We start from the raw sequence: 8,965 nt of genomic DNA on the forward strand, positions 1-8,965 counted from the left end.
AGATGATTACATACATGTAGTGATGTTGTACTGTTAGGTCGAGATGATTACATACATGTAGTGATGTTGTACTGTTAGGTCGAGATGATTACATACATGTAGTGATGTTGTACTGTTAGGTCGAGATGATTACATACATGTAGTGATGTTGTACTGTTAGGTCGAGATGATTACATACATGTAGTGATGTTGTACTGTTAGGTCGAGATGATAACATACATGTAGTGATGATGTACTGTTAGGTCCAGATGATTACATACATGTTGTAATGTTGCACTGTTAGGTCCAGATGATTACATACATGTTGTGATGTTGCACTGTTAGGTCCAGATGATTACATACATGAATATGATTCTGACAATTTTAGCTCTTGCAACCTATTTTTTCCTGGTCAAGAAATTTGGAAGTAGCAATTAGGTGACCAGAATGTGACCCCTACTGGGATTTTGTAAGATCCTCTGTCAAACAGATTGAATTTAAAAACCCTTATTTTAAGTGGTTGAGGTAAATACAGAGGAAATGAGTTTTAACTATGTTTAGTTATTCACCAATTCTATATTGATATTGTATGTATAGTCGGTGGTTATTAATTCTATATCGATATATTGTTTACAGTCTGGCATTGTTACTTCTTTGTTTTATTTATATTCTTATGTTTGTTTGCTTTTGACATCATTTACACATCGTGTAATCATTTTTATTTTCACCCCTGCTCAGATTCAGCTCTCCTTCTTCTAGTATTGGAGGAGTGCACTATGGAATTATAGGGGTGGGGGTTATCAGAAGGTGTAATTGTAATCCTTAAATGATGATGATAGTGCATGGTATGGACATTCCAATTGTGTTTTTGTTCTTTTTCATGATTTGGTTGTTGTGATGTTGTGTAAATACAAAATATACATAATCATGTAAGCATATTTCTTTACTATAAGTGCATTTTAGGGCATTTTGAATACTTTTTGATTGATTTTTTTTTCATGTTTGACAATGACTGTGAGCTGTTTACATTAGTATTTAATGTCAAAAATTCTTAATGGTTGTTAAAATATGTCCCATATTACCAATTTTGAGAAAACAAAGATAGTTGAATTACATCATGGAAACAGACACATATATACATAGAGATTGGAAACGCCTTCTTTGTCTTTGTTGACAGGCAGAGGGACCTCCGGTTTATAGGCATTTCGCCATGGCTAACTACTTTTAAGTGTATTCTTTTAAACATGATATTTTGCATCAACACAAAGTTTAACATAATATCATGGTTTGATGTGGCCAGTTTTCCCGATTGATGTTTTTTTCAATATATTATTTGAAAGCATGAAAATCAGCAATTTTACCTGGTTTTTCGAAAATCAGACATTCAAAACCAGAAGTGCATTTTGTTTTATAAATATATAAGTTGAAATATTATTTTTCTATCCCAAATCGTACTCAAACCATTTGAAAATTACTGAACTTTTATAACATATCAAAATTATTTTGCTGCATTTAACTGTGTAAGAGTTTATCCTAAAAAAAACCTAAGCAAAAATGGCGGAGTTGCAAATCTCTATGTATATATGCTTTAAGTTCTGACAGAAATGATTCTTATCTTATTACATGTATAAACAAATAAAATCAATTAACACACAAATATTTCTTTTTTTTAGTTAATTTAAGTTATATGTGCCGTAAATGGGTGAACATTTTGACATGTCATTTTTTCTTTAGTAATCTATTGAAAACCCAAAGGTTTGATGAATTAAGCTGTGAAAATCATTCAAATGGCTTCAGATGCCAAGCAGTATAAACGTTAGTTAAAACACAGATATTATATATTGTAAAATTAGTGTTTTTATGCCTTATTGATGTTTAGATGGACATACCTGCAGAAATCACTTTTCAACTTCTAATAACACTGTAAAAATATGAAATGAAATTGTACTTGTAAAATTAAAGGGCCACTACCTTTCTGAAACGACTCTCCATTGTAATCATATATTACGCAGGAAATCTTGCATACGTTTGGTGTTGTAACCTCATCTTAGGCCATCAGTATATATTTTCTGATGTTATTAATGTTTTTTGGCCCACCATCATCAGATGGTGGGCTATTCAAATTGCTTTTTGTTCGTGGTCCGTGGTCCGTCCTTCCGTCCGTCCGTCCTTCCATCCGTTAACAATTCTTGTTACCGCTATTTCTCAGAAAGTACTGAAGGGATCTTTTTTAAATTTCACATGTAGGTTCCCCTAGGGGTCTGGTTGTGCATATTGTATTTTGGGACCAATCGGTCAACAAGATGGCCGATAGGCCGCCATCTTGGATTTTGACAATTGAAGTTTGTTACCGCTAATTCTCAAAAAGTACTAAAGGGATCTGTGTCAAATTGCATGTGCAGGTTCCCCTAGGGCTCTAGTTGTGCATATTGCATTATGGGACCAATCGGTCAACAAGTTGGCCGATAGGCCGCCATCTTGGATTTTGATAGAGTTTGTTACTGCTATTTCTCAGAAAGTGCTGAGGGATTCTTCTCAAATTTCACATGTAGGTTCCCCTAGGGCTCTAGTTATACATATTAAATTTTGGTACCGATCGGTGAACAAGATGGCCGACAGGACGCCATATTGGATTTTGACAATTAAAGTTTGTTACCGCTATTTCTCAGAAAGTACTGAAGGGATCTGTGTCAAATTGCATGTGCAGGTTCCCCTAGGGCTCTAGTTGTGCATATCGTATTTTCAGACCAATCGGTCAACAAGATGGCCGACAGGCCGCCATCTTGGATTTTAATAGTTAAAGTTTGTTACCACTATTTCTCAGAAAGCCTTTGAGGGATTCTTCTCAAATTTCACATGAAGGTTTCCCTAGGGCCCTAGTTGTGCATATTGTTTTGGGACTGATCGCTCAACAATATGGCCGACAGGCCGCCATCTTGGATTTTGACAATTGATGTTTGTTACCGCTATTTCTCAAAAAGTACTGAAGGGAGTTGTCTCAAATTTTATGTGCAGGTTCCCCTAGGTCCCTGGTTATGCATATTGCATTTTGGTACCGATCGATGAACAAGATGGCCGACAGGCTGCCATCTTGAATTTGGGTAGTTGAAGCTTGTTACCGCTATTTCTCAGAAAGTACTGAAGTGATATGTCTCAAATTTTATATGTAAGTTCCACTAGGACCTTAGTTGTGCATATTGCATTTTCGGACTGATCGTCAAAAAGATGGCCGACAGGTAGCCATCATGGATTTTGATAATTGAAGTTTGTTACTGTTATGTATCTCAGAAAGTACTCAAAGGATCTTTCTCCATAAGTAGTAATATCTAGTGAAAGTTTGAAAAGCAGAGAAAAGATCCCTCTTTCATTTGTCAGACATAGATCATTCTTTGGTGGGCGCCAAGATCCCTCTGGGATCTCTTGTTTAAGAAACCATTTGCCATGTTTTGCTCCGGAAAGGTAGTGGGCCTTTAAAACCTATGCATTGAAAGTTCTGTAATTATCAAAATATTGGTAAATTTTGCTGATGAATGACATATTAAAAGCTCTTCTTGATTCGTAGGAATGAAAAATACGGCACAAATAACTTTAAGCATTGGTCTTCTATCAAGGCTAAATGCTAAAAAGGCTATGGTCGTTTAGTACAAAGCTTGCAGCGTAAAGAAACGTGATTCCTGCTCAAATTGGGCCTGCAGGCTTACGAAAAACACCCTAAACCTTCTGTCAAGTTGCAGCCGCGAGTGCTTTCAATGTTCACTAATTATGTATCTAATCTTGATGTGTATAAATGTGTGTATATTCTGCCGAGACCGCTTCAAAGGTAACATTTTCTTAAATACTGCGCGGTAAATACACGGCTGATGAAAAACCACCCTCGAAAACCCAGTGTCTAAGCAGGAAATCACTGATTTACTTCTTACAACGACATAGTTTGTTGGTCTAGAACAATGTGCCACCTATTTTTTGTTTGCAGAGATCAACTTTGGCACATAAAAAAGGTTGAAATTACGCTCTATGAACGTAACTCTATTATCCAAACGTTAAGTTATTTAATGTACCGTTATATGACCATGCTTGTTGTTGTTAATTCGACCAGGGCGGTATACCACCAAATGGACGTCAACAAATAATTGATAGATATGCTTTGATCACGAAATTAAATCGTTCACATCGTTTGTATCACTAATGGAACGTAGATGATTAAATTCAAACCATCTAAACTGAACATGTAATAAAAAAGATGCTCCTTGGCCTTGTAGAGTAATGGATATAATTAGTGTACTACAGAGTGTATTAAATTAATGAATACTGGGAAAATGTCTCCCATCTAGCGACGCAATCGTCATTGATATCACTTGACAATCACAAATAATATACACAAGCATTTGTTTTTTGTAATATTTATTTTTATTTTAAGGCTATGGACGATGTAAGTATTGTTTATAAATTAGTTTATTAGTATTGTTTATAAATTACATGTAGTTTATTTCAGATTCTTGGTACTGCTAACATTTCAGGACGCCAAAGGAAGATTGTCGATATAATATGACTGGGTGGGATGTGTTGTTCTGTATAATGTTATTGGGTGGGGTGTGTTGTTCTGTATCTTTGTCAGTATAATGTGACTGGGTGGGATGTGTTGTTGGTATCTTTGTCAGTATAATGTGACTGGGTGGGGTGTGTTGTTCGGTATCTTTGTCAGTATAATGTGACTGGGTGGGGTGTGTTGTTTGGTATCTTTGTCAGTATAATGTGACTAAGTGGGGTGTGTTGTTCGGTATCTTTGTCAGTATAATGTGACTGGGTGGGTTGTGTTGTTTGGTATCTTTGTCAGTATAATGTGACTAAGTGGGGTGTGTTGTTCGGTATCTTTGTCAGTATAATGTGACTGGGTGGGTTGTGTTGTTTGGTATCTTTGTCAGTATAATGTGACTGGGTGGGGTGTGTTGTTTGGTATCTTTGTCAGTATAATGTGACTGAGTGGGGTGTTTTGTTGGTATCTTTGTCAGTATAATGTGACTGAGTGGGGTGTGTTGTTCGGTATCTTTGTCAGTATAATGTGACGGGTGGGGTGTGTTGTTTGGTATCTTTGTCAGTATAATGTGACAGGTGGGGTGTGTTGTTTGGTATCTTTGTCAGTATAATGTGACAGGGTGGGTGTGTGTTGTTTGGTATCTTTGTCAGTATAATGTGACTGAGTGGGGTGTGTTGTTTGGTATCTTTGTCAGTATAATGTGACAGGGTGGGGTGTGTTGTTTGGTATCTTTGTCAGTATAATGTGACTGGGTGGGGTGTGTTGTTCGGTATCTTTGTCAGTATAATGTGACTGGGTGGGGTGTGTTGTTCGGTATCTTTGTCAGTATAATGTGACTGGGTGGGGTGTGTTGTTCGGTATCTTTGTCAGTATAATGTGACTGGGTGGGGTGTGTTGTTCGGTATCTTTGTCAGTATAATGTGACTGGGTGGGGTGTGTTGTTCGGTATCTTTGTCAGTATAATGTGACTGGGTGGGATGTGTTGTTCGGTATCTTTGTCAGTATAATGTGACAGGGTGGGATGTGTTGTTCGGTATCTTTGTCAGGTATAATGTGACTGGGTGGGGTGTGTTGTTCGGTATCTTTGTCAGTATAATGTGACTGAGGGTGGGTGTGTTGTTTCGGTATCTTTGTCAGTATAATGTGACTGGGTGGGGTGTGTTGTTCGGTATCTTTGTCAGTATAATGTGACTGGGTGGGGTGTGTTGTTCGGTATCTTTGTCAGTATAATGTGACAGAGTGGGGTGTGTTGTTTGGTATCTTTGTCAGTATAATGTGACAGGGTAGGGTGTGTTGTTCGGTATCTTTGTCAGTATAATGTGACTGGGTGGGGTGTGTTGTTTGGTATCTTTGTCAGTATAATGTGACTGGGTGGGGTGTGTTGTTTGGTATCTTTGTCAGTATAATGTGACTGAGTGGGGTGTGTTGTTTGGTATCTTTGTCAGTATAATGTGACTGGGTGGGGTGTGTTGTTTGGTATCTTTGTCAGTATAATGTGACTGAGTGGGGTGTGTTGTTTGGTATCTTTGTCAGTATAATGTGACAGGGTGGGGTGTGTTGTTTGGTATCTTTGTCAGTATAATGTGACTGGGTGGGGTGTGTTGTTTGGTATCTTTGTCAGTTTGTCAGTATAATGTTGCATGTGTGGGGGTGTTGTTGGTATCTTTGTCAGTATAATGTGACAGGGTGGGGTGTGTTGTTTGGTATCTTTGTCAGTATAATGTGACTGGGTGGGGTGTGTTGTTTGGTATCTTTGTCAGTATAATGTGACTGGGTGGGGTGTGTTGTTTGGTATCTTTGTCAGTATAATGTGACTGGGTGGGGTGTGTTGTTGGTATCTTTGTCAGTATAATGTGACTGGGTGGGGTGTGTTGTTCGGTATCTTTGTCAGTATAATGTGACAGGGTGGGGTGTGTTGTTCGGTATCTTTGTCAGTATAATGTGACTGGGTGGGGTGTGTTGTTTGGTATCTTTGTCAGTATAATGTGACTGGTGGGGTGTGTTGTTTCGGTATCTTTGTCAGTATAATGTGACTGGTGGGGTGTGTTGTTTGGTATCTTTGTCAGTATAATGTGACTGGGTGGGGTGTGTTGTTCGGTATCTTTGTCAGTATAATGTGACTGGGTGGGGTGTGTTGTTCGGTATCTTTGTCAGTATAATGTGACTGGGTGGGGTGTGTTGTTTGGTATCTTTGTCAGTATAATGTGACTGGGTGGGGTGTGTTGTTTGGTATCTTTGTCAGTATAATGTGACTGGGTGGGGTGTGTTGTTTGGTATCTTTGTCGGTATAATGTGACTGAGTGGGATGTGTTGTTCGGTATCTTTGTCAGTATAATGTGACTGGATGGGGTGTGTTGTTTGGTATCTTTGTCAGTATAATGTGACTGGGTGGGGTGTGTTGTTTGGTATCTTTGTCAGTATAATGTGACTGGGTGGGGTGTGTTGTTTGGTATCTTTGTCAGTATAATGTGACTGGGTGGGGTGTGTTGTTTGGTATCTTTGTCAGTATAATGTGACTGGGTGGGGTGTGTTGTTTGGTATCTTTGTCAGTATAATGTGACTGGGTGTGGGTGTGTGTTGTTCGGTATCTTTGTCAGTATAATGTGACTGGGTGGGGTGTGTTGTTTGGTATCTTTGTCAGTATAATGTGACAGAGTGGGGGTGTGTTGTTTGGTATCTTTGTCAGTATAATGTGACTGGGTGGGGTGTGTTGTTTGGTATCTTTGTCAGTATAATGTGACTGAGTGGGGTGTGTTGTTCGGTATCTTTGTCAGTATAATGTGAGGTGTGGGTGTGTGTGTGTTGTTCGGTATCTTTGTCAGTATAATGTGACTGGGTGGGGTGTGTTGTTTGGTATCTTTGTCAGTATAATGTGACTGGGTGGGGTGTGTTGTTTGGTATCTTTGTCAGTATAATGTGACTGGGTGGGGTGTGTTGTTTGGTATCTTTGTCAGTATAATGTGACTGGGTGGGGTGTGTTTGTTGTTTGGTATCTTTGTCAGTATAATGTGACTGGGTGGGGTGTGTTGTTTGGTATCTTTGTCAGTATAATGTGACTAGGTGGGGTGTGTTGTTCGGTATCTTTGTCAGTATAATGTGACTGGGTGGGGTGTGTTGTTTGGTATCTTTGTCAGTATAATGTGACTGGGTGGGGTGTGTTGTTTGGTATCTTTGTCAGTATAATGTGACTGAGTGGGGTGTGTTGTTCGGTATCTTTGTCAGTATAATGTGACTGGGTGGGGTGTGTTGTTCGGTATCTTTGTCAGTATAATGTGACTGAGTGGGGTGTGTTGTTCGGTATCTTTGTCAGTATAATGTGACTGGGTGGGGTGTGTTGTTCGGTATCTTTGTCAGTATAATGTGACTGGGTGGGATGTGTTGTTCGGTATCTTTGTCAGTATAATGTGACTGGGTGGGATGTGTTGTTCGGTATCTTTGTCAGTATAATGTGACTGAGTGGGGTGTGTTGTTTGGTATCTTTGTCAGTATAATGTGACTGGGTGGGGTGTGTTGTTCGGTATCTTTGTCAGTATAATGTGACTGGGTGGGGTGTGTTGTTCGGTATCTTTGTCAGTATAATGTGACTGGGTGGGGTGTGTTGTTCGGTATCTTTGTCAGTATAATGTGACTGAGTGGGGTGTGTTGTTTGGTATCTTTGTCAGTATAATGTGACTGGGTGGGGTGTGTTGTTTGGTATCTTTGTCAGTATAATGTGACTGGGTGGGGTGTGTTGTTCGGTATCTTTGTCAGTATAATGTGACAGAGTGGGGTGTGTTGTTTGGTATCTTTGTCAGTATAATGTGACTGAGTGGGTTGTGTTGTTCGGTACCTTTGTCTGTATAATGTGACTGGGTGGGGTGTGTTGTTTGGTATCTTTGTCAGTATAATGTGACTGGGTGGGGTGTGTTGTTTGGTATCTTTGTCAGTATAATGTGACTGGGTGGGGTGTGTTGTTCGGTATCTTTGTCAGTATAATGTGACTGGGTGGGATGTGTTGTTCGGTATCTTTGTCAGTATAATGTGACTGGGTGGGATGTGTTGTTCGGTATCTTTGTCAGTATAATGTGACTGGGTGGGATGTGTTGTTCGGTACCTTTGTCAGTATAATGTGACAGAGTTGGGTGTGTTGTTTGGTATCTTTGTCAGTATAATGTGACAGGGTGGGGTGTGTTGTTCGGTATCTTTGTCAGTATAATGTGACAGGGTGGGGTGTGTTGTTCGGTATCTTTGTCAGTATAATGTGACTGAGTGGGATGTGTTGTTCGGTATCTTTGTCAGTATAATGTGACTGGGTGGGATGTGTTGTTCGGTATCTTTGTCAGTATAATGTGACTGGGTGGGATGTGTTGTTCGGTATCTTTGTCAGTATAATGTGACTGGGTGGGATGTGTTGTTCGGTATCTTTGTCAGTATAATGTGACTGGGTGGGGTGTGTTGTTTGGTATCTTTGTC

The sequence above is a fragment of the Argopecten irradians genome, chromosome 1, assembly GCF_041381155.1.
Source record: "Argopecten irradians isolate NY chromosome 1, Ai_NY, whole genome shotgun sequence".
In the NCBI taxonomy this organism is placed as follows: domain Eukaryota; kingdom Metazoa; phylum Mollusca; class Bivalvia; order Pectinida; family Pectinidae; genus Argopecten; species Argopecten irradians.